Raw genomic sequence first — 17,312 nt, forward strand, 5'->3', positions numbered from 1 at the left:
AAAGTCTGGTGGCACCTTTAAAACAACTCTCATCTAAGAAGAACAAGAGAGCTAGAATCAAACTTTTAGAGGTATTAATGAGCTTTGACATTGATGATGAATGATTAACTGCATGCTATATAACTGCATTAACTGGAACTATAAATACCATTTTGATGTTTAAGTTCTTGTTTTATTTAATTCTAGTGTGTTTTGTTGAAGGTAAATTGGTTTTCAACTGATGCTTGTTGTTTTGTCATTTATAATTACAGTTGCTTTTTCTGAAGGCCTTATCACGATTAGAGCATTAAAATTCTGGTTATATGTGGGTATTTTTATACAAGTTTATTAGAAAACTAGCATACTTAAAACTTAAGAAATTACAAACTTTCTGCACATTATATATGTTCTACTTTACTCATATGTACATGTTTCATTAATGAATGCTCCAACAATTGTCAAACCCAGTTAAAGATAACTTGTATTATTCATGTGTTGCTGTGACATGCTTCAATTGCCATGGTACATGCCCTGCCTCAGACATGAAATAATCACAAAAATTTTCTCGTATTCTCTTGGCTATTTTACTGTAATTATTAGAACCAAGTTGTTGAATGTCAGCCAACCCAGCTGTGCTATGAAATGCTTCTACTTCGTTGCGCCAGGCTCCTTTTAAATCCATAGCTGTTTTCGGTAGGACAGTACCTACTTGCCTCAAAAGATTTGCCATGCATCAAGTAATTATGCAATGCCACAACTGCTTTTGTTGTACAAACGACCAAGTCAACTTTACCAATAATGGGGCGTCGCCAAATTGGAAACGTGCAGCAGCTATGCCAAATGAGTTTTCAATGACCCTCCTAGCTCTAGACAAACGATAGTTATAAATCCTCTCTTTCAAAGAGAGTACCTCGCGCGGTAGGGTTTCATCAGTTGCTCAGACAAACGGAATGCCTCGTCCCCAACAAAACATAAGGAAATTTGTTTTCTGATCCAGGTATCTTCTCATTTCTGGGTAGATGCAAAGATCATGTTCTATTGCATATCCTAGATTACTACTAGAAAAACGCCTCCATCACTATTTCTGCCCGAGTCTCCGATATCTACGAGGGTGAACCGGTATTGTGCATCGCACACTGCTAAAAGAACAATTGAGTGAGTTTTTTTATAATTAAAGAAACTCGACCCTGATCTTGCTGGAGCTTGCATGACTATATGCTTGCCATCAATTGCCCCCAAGCAATGTGGAAAATTCCATTTGCGATTAAAATCTTTCGCAATGTTCTTCCATTCGACTTCACTTTCGGGACACTTAACGTAAATGGTGAAAGAACATCCCAAATAGCTGCCGTGGTCTCTCTTATAACACGGCTGATAGTTGTAGGATGTATACGGAAATTGCTTGACAGCGAAGCGTGAGAGTTTCCAGTGACCAAGTATCTTAGAGTAACTGAGAGCCGCTCACTCGGAGATATTGGTTCTCTTTTTTCACTGCACTTGGCGATTTTAGGAGCAACAAGCTGCAAAAGTTCTTCGAACTGGGATACGGACAACCTGAAGTATTTGAAGTAGTATTCCCTATCAAAAAGTCTCACCTCTTCTACAAGAAGGTGAAACTCTCCTTTTGCTTTCTTTCCTGAAATATTCTTCGAACCGACGTTCTCTTTTGTATTTTTCGCAATTGCATTCTTTTCTATAGCAACAGCATCATTAATGTTTTGTTCTAAGTTTAGCCATGATGATGCGCATCTGTTTTAAAATGTCCGCCAAAACAAGAGGAAATTAATACACGGAAAATTTCCTTCATGTGTACCGTTTACCGTTTACCGTTACCGTCCTTACTGGGAAGTGGAAATCCAGCTGTACGGAGGAGAAATACATCACTTCGAAATTGCCGAATTTTTGCAAAAACAGTGGTCTTCAAGCCAGCTTAATGTCTAAAATCTTAAACAATGTTTGAGATTGTTTTTATACTTTATTGTACGAACATTTTTACTTGCTAAAACTTACATATTACTTGAAGTCGTTTGAGAAGTTCCTTTCTTTAAATTTATTCTTAAGTTTATCATACATTACATTACAGATGTAAATTTTTTGGGTCTAAGGACATGAGAGTAGAAAACATTGAGGTGTAAAATAATCTCTAAACATGAAAGAAGATGCCGCTACTATACTGGGGAAATGCCAGTAAATTTGATGATCAATTTTCACATGTTTTATACTTGTTGCGAGGTATGTCATTTTGTACGTTTTATGCAAATTTTCGTGAATTAGAAATACTGTGAAAAGTCCCAAATGGATTGCCAGCTGATGAAAAAATCATTTTACACCTTAATGATTTCTTCCTCTAAATTGTTTTCATCAGTTACCATGTTAGCAAAATTCCATACAGTGAAAAGAATTTCTGCTAATTTTATGCTTTGCTGAGCTTCGACACTCATGTACTCTCCCAACATGGCTTATATGACGTCAAACGAAAACACACTATAGCTACGGTTGAATGAAAACAGCCCCAAACATCATTAAATATTTGTTAAAATTGCGTATATATTATTACGAAACAGCGATTTTGTGCACGTTATGATGACGAATTTCCATATTGCATTGAAAAGCGTATTTCGAAAAACATTTATCAAACGCTGACACTTGCTGGCATGGTGACCATGTTTAATTTAAATACATATGCATATTTTAAGCTGACAGTCGTTTCAAAACTACCGATGGATGTTATTTATTCATCACGGCATAAATGCTTTTCAAACAACATTATTATTCTAAAATCATTACTTAATAGAAATTTGTACAACATTATTCCAAAATAGGTGGCAGGAGCCTACTTTGAAATACTTTACCACAAAATTGTTTTCTAAGTCAGAGAGCGAGGGAACTCTCTGACTTAGTAAGAATACGCCGAATTCAACAGAGTATATATGCTCTCTCAAAATCCAAGATTTCTTAAAATCTAAAAGATAGCCAAAGAACAAATTAGCGACACACTAAAACAAACACATAAACCTGAAAAGACTGAAGTCACTAAGCTACAAGTCAGTGAAACAAATAAAAAATTTTTATACCTCATCTTGTTTTTCATCTTGTTCTCCATCAGCATGCTTCCTGTCTCTCCGTCAGCATCCTCTTCGTCTCTCCGTCAGCATCCTCTTCGTTGCTCCATCAGCATCCTCTTCGTTGCTTCATCAGCATCCACCTCGTAACGCCATCAGCATCCTCCTCGTAGCACCATCAGCATCCTCCTCGTAGTACCATCAGCATCCTCCTCGTAGCACCATCAGCATCCTCCTCGTAGCGCCATCAGCATCCTCCTCGTAGCGCCATCAGCATCCTCTTCGTAGGACCATCAGCATCCTCCTCGCAGGACCATCAGCATCCTCCTCGCAGGACCATCAGCATCCTCCTCGCAGGACCATCAGCATCCTCTTCGTAGCACCATCAGCATCCTCCTCGTAGCTCCGTCAGCATCTTTCTCGTCTCTCCGTCAGCATCCTCTTCTTTTCATCAGCCTCCTCCTCATCTAAACGAAAAATCTAAAAACAAGTTAAGATTAGGACAGGAAAAAATAATAACGTACTCCTCTATCTTCTTCTTGATCTTCATCTCTTGTACCTAAAAAAAGACTGAAGAAGAAGTTATTTGTTTGATGGAAACAAACAATTGTAAGCACCCACCACTGCCAGGGTTCGCGTTCTTTCACTGTCCGTACGCTCGACATGTCTATAAAAATGCAACAACAATATCATGGCAAGTGATTATGGAGATCGTGCTTTGCATTGTAATAGTTTTATCATGCTAAAACATTGATATCCATGACTGTACATGATTGAACATGTATGTTAAGTGAACAACTCTTTGAAGATTATAAGACTCGGGAAAGCTTATCGTTTGAACCGTGCATTGTGTTATAACACCCTCAATGTTATAACACATGCAGTGTTCTGTAACATTGTCAAACGATTTATTACATGCGATATAATTCAAAAATACCTAGATAAAACAAGATAATTAACGAATGTCTCATGCAATATATTCTCTGCTCAACTCTTTTCGATTTCATCCAAAAGGTTGTTTAATTATTTCGGTAAGGCACTAAGGTTTATAAAGATTTTGCAACACTCTGCCCGCATGTTGCAATATCAAATGACTTAATTACTCACTTATATATTACAGAATATACAATTCTGTAATATATAATTGAGGTAATTGATTCCCTCGTCTCTTCATGTGCATCCTTCTCGTTTCTTTATGTGCATCCTTCTCGTCTCTTCATGTGCATCCTTCTCGTCTTTCCATCTGCATCTTCCTTGTCTTTCTATCTGTATCCTCCTCGTCTTTCCATCTGCATTCTCCTCTTCTTTCCATCTGCATCCTCCTCTTCTTTCCATCTGCATCCTTTCTCGCTTTCCATCTGAATCCTTCTCGTCTCTTCATGTGCATCCTTCTCGTCTCTGATTGATCTTCCTTGTCTTTCCATCTGATCCTTCTCGCTTTCCATCATCCTTCTTTCTTTCCATCTGATCGCTCGTCTTTCCATCTGATCCTTCTCGTCTTTCCATCTGCATCCTTCTCGTCTTTCCATCTGATCCTTCTCTTCTTTCGATTGCATCCGCTCCTTTCGATCTGCATCCTCCGATTTCCATCTGATCCCGCGTTTTCCATCGCATCCTTCTCTTCTTTCCATCTGCATCCTTCTCGCTGATCTGCATTTCCGATTTGATGATCGCGCTTCTTTGATCTCGATTTTCGACGCGCGATCTGCCCTCGCTTCTTTCGATTCGCTCGCTTTCCATCTGAATTCGCGCTGACGCTCTCGATTCGCGATTGATCTTGACGATTCGCCCTGATCCTTCTCGTGATCTGCATTTCGCGCTGATCGATCCTTCTCGTGATCTGCATCCGCTCGCTGATTGATTCGCTTCTTTCGCTGACGCTCGACTTTCCATCGATCCTTCTTTTTTCGATTTCTTTCGCCATTGATTTGACGCGCGATCTGATTTCTTCTTCCATCTGCACGCGCGCTTTCCCTGCATGCTCGCTTTCGATCGCGCCTCGGATGCTTCTCATCTTTCCACGCGATCGCGACGCTGATCTCATTGATCGATTCTTCCATTTATCGACGCGCGTGATGATCGACGCTGACTGATTCGCTGACGCTCGCTTTCGCTGATTTGATTTCCATCGATTTTCGATCGACGCCGATTTGACGACGACGCCATTTGATCGATCGCGCGCGATGATCTTTCGATCGATTCTCTTGTTTGATCTGATCTTCTTTTCGACTGAACTCGACTTTCGATCGACGATTTTCGACGGATTCGCGTCTTTGACGATCTTCGTCGCGATCTGATCTTCGCCGACGATCCTTCGATCGATCCTTCTTCGACGATCCGATCCTTCCTTCATGACGATCCTTCATCGATCTGATCCTCTTCATCTACATCCTCTCCATCTTTCCCTCTGATCTCATCTCCATCCCCTCGATCTTCATCTTTCCTTCATCCTCCATCCTTCTTCTATCCTTCTTCTTCCATACCCAACATATTTTCATCTACATTTTCCTTCGATCCTCCTTTGTCATTCATCCTCCTGTCCATTCCTCCTTCATCTGATCCTCCTTTTCTCATTATGCATCCTCGTCTCTTCATCTGCATCCTCCTTTTCTCTTCATCTGCATCCTCGTCTCTTCATCTGCATCCTTCTTGTCTCTCCATCAGCATCCTCCTCTACTTTTCATCAGCCTCCTCCTCATCTAAACGAAAATCTAGAAACAAGTTAAGATAAGGACAGGAAAATTATAACGTACTCCTCTATCTTCTTCCTGATCTTCATCTCTAGTACCTAAAAAGACTGAAGAAGGAGTTATTTGTTTAATGGAAACAAACAATTGTTTAGCACATACCACTGCCAGAGTTCGCGTTCTTTCACTGTCCGTACGCTCGACACTGTACATGACTGAACATGTATGTTAAGAGAACAACTCTTTGAAGATTATAAGACTCGCGGAAAGCTTATCGTTTGAACCGTGCATTGTGCTGTAACACCCCTCAATGTTATAACACATGCAGTGTTCTGTAACATTGTCAAACGATTTATTACATGCGATATAATTCAAAAATACCTGGATAAAACAAGATAATTAACGAATGTCTCATGCAATATATTCTCTGCTCGATTTCATTGAAAAGGTTGTTTAATTATTACGGTAAGGTACGAAGGTTTATAAAACATCATCGCATTTGAAGATTCAGCAACATTTTGCCCCATGTTGCAATATCTTGTATACTCTATAATATATATTTGAGGTAATTCATTTGAACGTTTCTCAAGTGAATTACCCACTTTTATCTTACCTACTATAACATCACTTGATGCTACAGTAGTTCCTCTCAGGAGCAGGGACGGATTAACCAAAGGAAGCTGTCTAGAAGCCTCCACAAACAAGGGCCTTCACATTATTCAAAGGAAATAAACATAGTTGCTTTAAAGACGAAGGAAAAGCATTTAGTTTATTTGTTGGATCAATTTCAACTGATGAAGAACAGACACGTATGACAACGAATCACAGTAAACTCAGCCATTTTGCTCTGATGAGCATTGAGGACAATATTCTAACAGAAATAAACTTGGAAGAGCTTATCAAAGACTGCCAGAATAAAATCGCAATAACTACTTTATCTCAAGTAGCAGCATTCACTCGTCGTATGCAACCGCTTTACACGCTATATTCGAAGTTTATACTTTTATCAAATGCTTTACGAAATTTGAAAGTAAATTTTACTGTTGAAAATGAGCAGCACATTGCGTTTAGAGTAAGGGAAAGGGATCTTTACTACGTATTTTGCTGCTCAGAGCCTCCACACATCTTAATCCGGCCCTGCTCGGGAGACATAATATTATATCCTTTTGTCACAAAAGGATTGAACTTGCTATTTCTAACAATGGCCAGTTGTTAGAAATAGGCAAAATGCAAAATCATCACACTTATGTGAATGATAACGATGAATGCAAAAATGAAAATATTTTCTGGACATGTATTGAAGAGGTCCAATAATTGATGTCAAGAATAGTGGGAAACTTTGGCAGTTTCGTTCGTGTTCTCACTTCAATATGTAACTGAAACTTGACGGCATTTTGTGCTCCAAGATCGAAACATAGAAATACTAAGAAACCAAAGAAATCGATCATTCCTTCGAACAAATAGGACTCATAACGATGCTTTGAATATGCTGTAACGAGAATTCACATCACAATTGGGTTATACATTTTAATTCATCGATCTCAAACTTACATCTTTATGTCATCGACGATTTTTCTGTATTTAACCTGCCGCTTTCAAACATGGCTAAAATATCTCAACCGTGTCATGTCTTCAGTTGCTCGTCCTTTCCAACAAGTAGTCGCATTTCTTGAAGGCTGTCTTCGACTTTCAACAGACTTTCACCTTTCCCAGACGAACAGCTCGGTCAAATAGGGTTATCGAAGTGAAAGACCCTACTTTTTCTTCTGATAACTTTCATATATCACATGAATTAATTATTAATTCATTCGTCAATTTTGTTCAAACCCTGATAAAAAGGGATTAAATTCATTGATTGCATGAAAATATATGCAGGGCAAAGACAAAAGGAATTAAGCCTGGTTATAAGTTAACTAACGACATTGGTTAGTAAAAGAAAGCAAAGCCTTTTCCCCAGAGGTTGGGAGAAAACAAAAGAATATTTCTTTTGTTTCCTCAATGAAGAGTTTGCGAAATCAATGATTGTAAGGTTATGACGGCAGACAGAGCATGTCGTGTTGTGGTAAATTTTATCTAGTATGAACAAAAATTATCTCACCCAAAACCGCAATTCAATGCACCATAGCTAGGAGAGTTATCATTTTTCTCCCACCTGACCACCTTTATTCAACTTGTTACGTCAACAAATAAATTAGAAGGCATATCAAAAGCTTGTAATTTATTCACGTGGAATCACCCACATGCTATAGAAAAGCTTTGTCGTGCTCAATACTTATTATGAACATTGGAGCCCTGCTTATTGCAATAATATGACTTGCCATTGTAAAATGTAATGTAATAATTTAACGAGAGAATTTTATTGACAGAACTAAATGGTAGCAAGTGATTCATTTTAGCAATCCTAATAGGATGGGACAAAGGGAAAGAATGAGAGGTAAGTTCGTTTTCAAATAATTAATGAAAATAGGTTTTACGTTAATTGGTTTATGTTTGGCGTAAGGTGAAGCCGGTGATCCAACAATTAACACGTGATTACCCTTTAACCATAATCTCCACATGCTTTTATGAAATCCTCGAGCATCTAAGTCCCAGATTCGTAAACATCTCGCTATATTATTCCATGTTGTCCAGTCGTTAGCATGTTTCATTTCAATATAAAATATATATGTTTTATCAGATGTTTCTGGAACAAAGTCTTTCTCGTTCTTGCAAGGATTTTTACTGTGATCCAACGGCTCTGCCAACCTGTAAAAAACAGTAGATAGACATCTCTAACAATCAAATGACATAAATATACGCACTATGATGATAATTAGATCACTGAATCACTAAGTAGAAATCTCCTTCCTGTGAAAAGAAAAATATTGTTGTCAATATTTTATAAAATCCTGCAAGACATACCCTACAAGCCGTTCAATCTCCTTCTCATAATTTTCTTTTTCAACAATCCAACATTGAACTTAACGTTAGGTTCAGTATTCAACGTATGTTTTTTGAAATAGGATTCTTGAAAAAATACATTCATATTCAGGCCTTTGGCGCCAAAATGGTAGGTTCTTGAGATATCCGGAATGATACATTCACGTCCCTTTTTGTTGCTGTCCATCCTCATCCACATATCCCAATCCCAAAAGAGATCAGGGGTTGGCCATTTTGGCTCAAGTTCTTCTTTATAAAGTCGTCGTTTGAGCAACCTGTTAATGCAAAGAGAAATAATAGATAGAATGAAGTTTATACTATCTATACATTTATAGTGCTGCGTGATGTCATTGTGGCGTGATGTCATTGCAGCGTGAGGTCATTGTAGCGTGATGTCATTGCAGCGTGATGTGCTTGTAGTGTGATGTCATTGTAGCATGACGTCACTGTTGCGTGATGTCATAGCGTAAACAAAATCATTTGTAGTAATAAAATTCTCACCAGCCTAAACCAGGCATTGTTTCTACACGATATAACATTGCAGGATCATTACACGTGTGATCATAACCCTAAAATAGAAATACTTGTTTTGCAATTAAATCATTAATCACATAAATTAGTTTTCAATGGATGTACCATTTCTAAGGTAAATTTCCTAAATTTCACTTTGTGATGTGCAAGGAAGGAAGCTCGATAGAGACAAACATAATGTAACCAATGAAAACTACAATAAGATAACAGATTCTTGTACGGAGATTTCCATTTTCCATTATAATGTGAAAAATTTTTGAGATTTATTTAATTTACATTCTGCACTCTCGTCAGAGATAAACTGGACTCGACAAAAAAAGCAAAAAGAATCAGAGACGTTCAAAACCACGTTAATAAAGTTGAAAACGAATTATATGGCAGCAAAATCCTACATTCCTGCAAATATATTTCAATGGACAAAAAATCTGTAGCCATAAGGCGCCATACTATTATTTACTTTATCATAAGCAAATATTGGGGCTTTTCAGTTTATGATCATTGATCATTCAATCATTGGACAGTTATACTACATATTGTTTAAGATTTGAGAAAACTAACATTGATTGCATGAGAAGCTGTCTACTATAACCTGTGATTTTGAGTCTTCTGATCCATGAAGCTTTTTATTTTGACAATTTGACTGGAATGGTATTAAACCTGAGTATTTCACATACATGAAATGTTGTCCCATGTCACATATTGTCCCCTTTCAAACTGAACACCTCATGTAGAGATGTAAAGGTGTGTTAATCTATGGCTCATACCATAAAATCCAAAGTTTGCCATAAAATCCAAAGGGCTATTGATGTATGAAAAGCATTTTTTATAGAGTAAAAATGTCTTCCTATGTATGCAGATAAACCTTGAAATTTGGCAAAACAAAAGTATTTTCATGATCACTATGTAATTTTTCTGATGATCATTATAATTTCTAAACTAAATTATTTCAGATCAAACGAGCTTTGATCATATCAAAAGATATTTATCATAACCAGTAAGCATGACACATGAACCAAATATAACATTCATGTAATTATATAATTAAAGACATGTTGGTTACATTCTGTTTGTATTTGCAAATACAATGCTACTAGTGATTGCTATATAGCACACTTGCATATACTTACAGAAGATAATAGTCTAGTGAAATGCCTAATAAACATTTATGACATTAAGCTGTCCTTAACTGCAAATTTTTACTCTGATAATTTTTGCTTAATCTTTGGCAGAAAAATTTTGAGTTTTTCTCAAAAGTGAATTTGCTGACAATGATATGGAGATGGGTAAAGGGTTGCAATAAACTTGCATGGTTTGAAGTCTGAGCTTTTCTATATCTATGAACTGTCACTTGTAGTACCAAATTTCTAACTGAACTCGTTACATAGAGGTTTGAATGGGGGTCTCTAGGGGGGTCTATGCCTGACAACTTGGTAGAAATTTTTAAAGACTGTATCTGTTTTTGAATAGCATTATTGTAAAATAAATTTTACGTTCCTAGACATGCTAATGAGCCATATATTTGGCATGATAATGAGCCTAAATAATTGGCAAAACATTCAAGTATTGTTCACTTCATTTTTTTTTGAAAAAAACGTAAGCAAAATGTGTTGTATTTACGCAAAACCGATGCCCACAAAATACATTTTGTATTGCTCTAAAACACTGAAAATGGCATTTTCAAGGTTCTGAAATTCAAAATTTCTCAGGGGAGAATGCCTCAGACCACCCCAGGTGCGGATCGCCCCCGACGTTTTATGACTGATGTTTGAAAAATCCTAGATCCGCCACTGTCCAAACGCAGTTTAAAAGAGATTTGACTGGTCTCCAATCCATGTGGGCTTGGTAGCTCAACAGGTAGAGCGGCAGACTAGTATCCTGAAGGTGCGAGTTCAAATCTCGTCCAAGTCACATGTTTTTCATGTGCATATTAAAACTGTGTTAGGATTAATATATTATATGTATTCTCTGATGATGGCTTTGGAATAAAGGCGAAACACGGTGCCATCCAGTAAACTACTATAGTGGCGAGAATCTCTCGTCCATACGCAGTTTTAAGAGATTTGACTCGTCTCCAATCCCTGTGTATGGAAAGCCATAGCTGTCTTAGGTCGTGCAAATTTATTTCAATGGTGCTTTGACCATTATACGCGGTGCTTTAAGCATTATACGCGGTGCTTTGACCATTATACGCGGTGCTTTGACCATTATATTCGGTGAGCCGCTATTGCTGGTCAGCGCTGACGCATCAGTTTATAAATCCTTCATTTTATTTTTTTCATAATTTCAAAATGGAGTCCAAAATGTCATTTATTTTGCAAAAGTTGCGACTGGATCACTTTGAGGAGCAATTTACTTCAGAGAAAATAACGCCGGACTTAGTTTGTAAGCTTTCTCTCAATGATTTCAAAGAGTTAGGGATCCAAAACCATTCCGACATTATGTCAATACGAGTATAGTGTGTGAAATGTGGATTGAGCGAACCACCAACTAGCCAGACTGGAAAGTATGCAAACTGCGCAAGCTAGATCAATTTTTTTTAGAAATTTTGCGCGGCGGATTTTCAATTTTGCGCGGCGGATTTTCGACTTTGCGCTGCGAAGCCATAAAATATTCGCGAGATGCCAGTTTATTTTTTCCGTATCACACTCCATTTTTGATAGTTTGCAATTGCAAATAATTATGAAACATAACATAAAAGATGATACATGTGTATAGCTGTAGCTTACCTTAAGTTGGAGCTTGCAACTCTCCTTTACAACGTGAGGATGTGTCATGTGTAATCAAAAAATGCCACTTTACCTTAGGTATTATGTAACGAGTCGAACGACCAACGTACCACGTATGTTTATCATTCATCTGTTTCATCGTTTCATCACAGCGTATGATACGATAAAGGTAGGCATCAAATAAATTTGATTTACTGACGTCGTCAAATACGTCGTCAAAAACAAATCAATCAGGAACCATCTTTTGTATAATCAGCAGCCAGATTGTGGAGTAGAAGGTTTTTCAGTTAATAATTGTTTATAATCAGCAGGCAGATGGTGGACAAAAAAGGTTTTCAGTTAATAATTGTTTATAATCAGCAGGCAGATGGTGGACAAAAAAGGTTTTCAGTTAATAATTGTTTATAATCAGCAGCCAGATTGTCGAGTAGAAGGTTTTCAGTTAATAATTGTTTATTATCAGCAGGCAGATGGTGGACAAAAAGGTTTTCAGTTAATAATTGTTTATAATCAGCAGCCAGATTGTGGAGTAGAAGGTTTTTCAGCTAATAACTGTTTATAATCAGCAGGCAGATGGTGGAAAAAAAAGGTTTTCAGTTAAAAATTGTTTATAATCAGCAGCCAGATTGTGGAGTAGAAGGTTTTTCAGTTACTAATTGTTTATAATCAGCAGGCAGATGGTAAGCAGGGGAGGTTTTCAGTTGATAAATATTTATAATCTGCAGCCAGATGGTGGACAAAAAGTTTTTCAGTTATTAATTGTTTATAATCAGCAGGTAGATGGTAAGCAAGGGAGGTTTTCAGTTGATAAATATTTATAATCTGCAGCCAGATGGTGGACAAAAAAGGTTTTTCAGTTAATTATTGTTTATAATCAGTAGCCAGGTGGTGGACAAAAAAGGTTTTTCAGTTAATCTTTGTTCATAATCTGTAGCCAGGTGGTGGACAAAAAAGGTTTTTCAGTTACTAATTGCTTATAATCAGCAGCCAGATGGTAGAGTAGATGGTTTTTCAGTTAATCTTTGTTTATAATCAGCAGGCAGATGGTGGACAAAAAAGGTTTTCAGTTAAAAATTGTTTATAATCAGCAGCCAGATTGTGGAGTAGAAGGTTTTTCAGTTACAAATTGTTTATAATCAGCAGGCAGATGGTAAGCAGGGGAGATTTTCAGTTGATAAATATTTATAATCTGCAGCCAGATGGTGGACAAAAAAGGTTTTTCAGTTAATAATTGTTTATAATCAGCAGGTAGATGGTAAGCAAGGGAGGTTTTCATTTGATAAATATTTATAATCTGCAGCCAGATGGTGGACAAAAAAGGTTTTTCAGTTAATAATTGTTTATCATCAGCAGCCAGGTGTTAGACGAAAAAGGTTTTTCAGTTAATTATTGTTTATAATCAGTAGCCAGGTGGTGGACAAAAAGGTTTTCAGTTAATCTTTGTTCATAATCTGTAGCCAGGTGGTGGACAAAAAGGTTTTCAGTTAATCTTTGTTTATAATCAGCAGCCAGGTGGTGGACAAAAAAGATTTTTCAGTTAATCTTTGTTTATAATCAGCAGCCAGATTGTGGACAGAAAAGGTTTTCAGTTAATAATTGTTTATAATCAGCAGGCAGATGGTAAGCAAGGGAGCTTTTTCAATTGATAAACAATTACGATCTGCTGCCAGATTTGGATTGAAAACTTTTTGATTATAACTGCACGGCATCTATAATCATAAGGCATCTGACATATGTAAACCAGATGCCAAAGATCCGTCTGCTTTGCCAGTAGGTCGATTAAAAGATGACGAAAAGGAAACACGGGAAGAGTTTAAAAATTCGACACACGTTCGACGCTGCAGCACCCAGCAGTTCTCTTCTTTTAGTATTTCAAAATCGTCCACTTCATCCACAAGCTCAATCAAATTGGAAGATCGAAGTGCGGTACTCGATGTGGGATTGTATGTAGTTGTTGAACTTGTTGATTGGGCTGATTTAGGGTTACCACTCAACTTTTGTGCCACCTTAGTAGCAATTTTTTCCGCAAGTTCGTCCACATCAAATGGCAGGTCGCCTTGCTCACTTGATAAAATTGAAGGAAGAAAACTTCCAAGCGAGCTTTGATAGCCAAGACGGCTGGTGTTTGAAATAGAGGCAGCCTTACTCGTCTTACTTACTGCATTAACTCTCACAATCTCTTCGCTGTAACAATGAAAGTGTTAAAAAGCCAACATTAAAATTTTTTTGCAAACTGTGTGAAAAGTATATGTACTAAGAAATTCAACAGAAGACGTTGAAATACTTAATGATTTCATCGTTAATATTAAACGACTTAAGAAATTTGTAATGTAGAAATTACTTATCCGAACAAGTGAATTATTGGAAGCCTTGAACTAAAAGTCAACACTTTCAACCACTATGGCATAAATTTCACAAAATATCGTGACAAAATGTCGTAAAATCTGATACTATAATGCAAGAAAAATGCCGTATTTCACTAACAAACCTCTCATCTTTTCATCGGTTTCCTCCCAACTTTCAGATTCACTGACACCAGAAACGATTTTGCACGAAAGTTCGTCAGTTGCATGTCCAGCCGTATCCTTACCAAGCTCTCTGAAACAATTTAATATTCATAATTTTAAAAAGCTATCACTGTATATGTAAAAGAAATGTATTATATAACATGTATGCAGTTTGTGATATTCGGTTATTTTATGGTTCACGCAGGGAATGAGCAATTTAGCTACCTTTCATCGACTTCCATAATTTCTATCCGTTCTCCCATTCCGTCGCCACCACACTTTTGTTGCACTTGGCTTGTACTGAAAATACAATTAACATAGAAAACATACACAATGTAAGTGCAGTTCTCAATTTGGGAATTGGGAACTTGATTTTCATTTACCTAGCCGATTTAAGCATTTTGTACGCCTGTAGCGCAGATTTAGCAAGAGGGAATCTTCTCTAATAGCGTCATTTGCTAAGGTCTTTTCGCCCTTGTCGCTGTGAGTTTTAAATGGTTTGCTAGAGAGGACTTGTTCCCTCTAGCAAGCCAAAATTACGTTTGCCTTGCCTAAAACAAAGTAAGCAAAAGCCCATTGGGGTTTTCTCGTGTCCACTCTTTGCTCGCTTTGCTTCTGGTCCTGTTTTCTGCTGCTTGCTATGTCTTTTAAACATGTTGGCAAACTGAAACTCTATAATTTACTATTGTTTTTATAAAACCCACTGACAATGTCATGCCACTTTTCTTTGTGACGCAAACACGATCACTCTTACACACGACTAACATTCTAACACTAGATAATTGTTCTGTTACCTTCCTTAGACAGTGTTTGCTGCTTATTTTTAGCCACTGCTGCTGTCTCAGTTTTTGCACAGCCACTACACAAGACCTGGGCACCAAAACCTTCATCATCACCTGCTGATGTTGAGCAAGGCGGAATTGCGTGGCACGTTTTTTTGCAAACTTTGCAAATATGGCTTCCACATTCCTTCTGGCATGAAACGCAAACTAGTAATTAGGCAAAAACAATGAAAACATAAGTTAAGATAATGTAGTGAACGTTTTTTTGGTATCAAAGGCAAGCAGCCCTAGTTTTTACCAACACACAAATGTTGGTTTGGTACTCTTAGTGAGAAGTGAATATTGTCGAGGAATCACCGAATCAGCTCCTGCAATCAACCAATGGCTGATATATATTGTGTATATTGTTGTTAGGAAAATTTTCGGCTATTGTAACGCGTGAATTTACCTGATTTAACTGCTTGAATCTCAGCCATCTAGTAAAAATAAATAAACAATTAGATAAAAAGTTTGTCAAAAAATCTCGCTTTATCACCAAACAATAGCGAGCTAAGCCCTGTTAGTTCGTTAGCAAACCGGTTTTAATTATAAATTGCTTCATTTATCAATATGTTTTATGTAAGGATTGTGAATTTTATTTGCCTTAAATGTATTAAAACATGCTTTGTAGTTTGTAATACAAGAAATCCTTTCGTACCACTACTTTTAGGTTACACAAAAAACATAACTGTTAAATAATAACTTGTTTCCCCGGGCGTTTAGTGTTAGAAGCGTTAATGCTTTCAGAATTTTTATCATTTGTAATTTTGTATCAGTACTTTTGACTTTACTAAACCATTACGTATACTCACCTTACAAATTTGAACACCCCAAGTTGGTTTAATTAAATATCACGTATCACCGTAGAATACACCGAAGAATCGATATGGTTTGCCTTGAAGTCACTAAAAAGAGAAAGCTCGAAAAACGAAAGCAAAGAATGTGTAGTTAATCTGCTCAGATATCATATTTCTAGTCATCAAACGCTTATTGGCTTACCAACCAATTAACGGAACTTGCCTGTCAAAACAGCTTGTAAGATTGACATTCAACAGGCAACAATTTTTTTCAACGGAAGCAACAGCGCTGCAGCGCACATGTGCTGATATTGCGCAATAATTTCTCGCGCTGCACGGCAAATTTCACAAATGCGAGGCGAACACGAAATTTTTTAAAATCTGCGCGTCAGGACGCGCATTTCTCCCGAAATTGCGCAAGCTAGATCTAGGTTGCGCAAGACATACTTTCCAGTCTGGCCAACTAGAACACGGAATGAATACGGAGCACTACAGTTTAATATACCTGTGCTTCTCCTTGAAGGCTATTTGGAACAAGATTTCACGATAGCAGAAATTGCAAAACTACTTTCAGTTTCTGAGAGCACATTATACCGGCGAATGAGAAAATTTGGCCTCTGTAAGAATGAATTCTCTGTTATTACGGACGGGGATTTGGATGAACAAATTGCTAAGATCGGCCAAGAGTTTCCCCACTGCGGCGAGAGCATGGTAAAGCAGATCCTTATTGGAAAGGGTATTAAAGTGCAGCGGTGGCGTTTACGTGATAGCATACATAGGATTGACGAGGAGGGCGTTGCTCACAGAAAAAGGGGAACGCTGCAAAGAAGGGTTTATCACGTCCAAGGGCCAAACCACCTATGGCACATAGACTCAAACCACAAACTTATTCGTTGGAATATGATAATTATTGGAGGGATTGATGGTTTTAGTCGCTTACCTGTCATGCTGAAATGTTCAGACAACAATAAAGCAAATACTGTCTTAACCTGCTTTTGTCATGCTGTACAGGAATATGGCTTGCCTAGTAGAATTAGGATGGACAAGGCTCTTGAAAATGCTGGGATTGCACAATACATGATTGAGAAGAGAGGGACTGGTCGGGCAAGTGTTATTGCCGGGAAGAGCACACACAACCAGCGAATTGAAAGATTATGGAGGGATGTCTATGATGGTGTGCTCAGTTATTTCTATCAACTTTTTTATTTCTTGGAAGAAGAAGGTGTGCTTGATCCATTAATTGAATCACATTTGGTAGCTTTGCATTATGTTTATTTGCCTTT

General features: G+C 37.5%; 2 long non-coding RNA genes and 1 pseudogene across 2 annotated transcripts; all 3 read right to left on the reverse strand.

Annotated features, from left to right (window-relative positions):
• Positions 1-3,486: 3,486 nt before the first annotated feature.
• LOC124437704 lies at positions 3,487-5,939 on the reverse strand. The gene is made up of 2 exons (XR_006945811.1): positions 5,891-5,939; positions 3,487-3,600 (listed from the first exon to the last, which is right to left on the reverse strand). It is a non-coding gene; the product is annotated as an uncharacterized LOC124437704 (long non-coding RNA).
• Positions 5,940-8,063: 2,124 nt separating this feature from the next.
• On the reverse strand, positions 8,064-9,212 carry LOC124437684 (annotated as a pseudogene).
• A 5,194-nt stretch (positions 9,213-14,406) lies between these two features.
• Positions 14,407-14,840, reverse strand: LOC124437711. Its single transcript, XR_006945817.1, has 3 exons — positions 14,795-14,840; positions 14,637-14,711; positions 14,407-14,502 (listed from the first exon to the last, which is right to left on the reverse strand). It is a non-coding gene; the product is annotated as an uncharacterized LOC124437711 (long non-coding RNA).
• Between the last annotated feature and the right edge of the window lie 2,472 nt (positions 14,841-17,312).

Source organism: Xenia sp. Carnegie-2017, unplaced genomic scaffold (assembly GCF_021976095.1).
Source record: "Xenia sp. Carnegie-2017 unplaced genomic scaffold, XeniaSp_v1 HiC_scaffold_16, whole genome shotgun sequence".
Lineage (NCBI taxonomy): Eukaryota > Metazoa > Cnidaria > Anthozoa > Malacalcyonacea > Xeniidae > Xenia > Xenia sp. Carnegie-2017.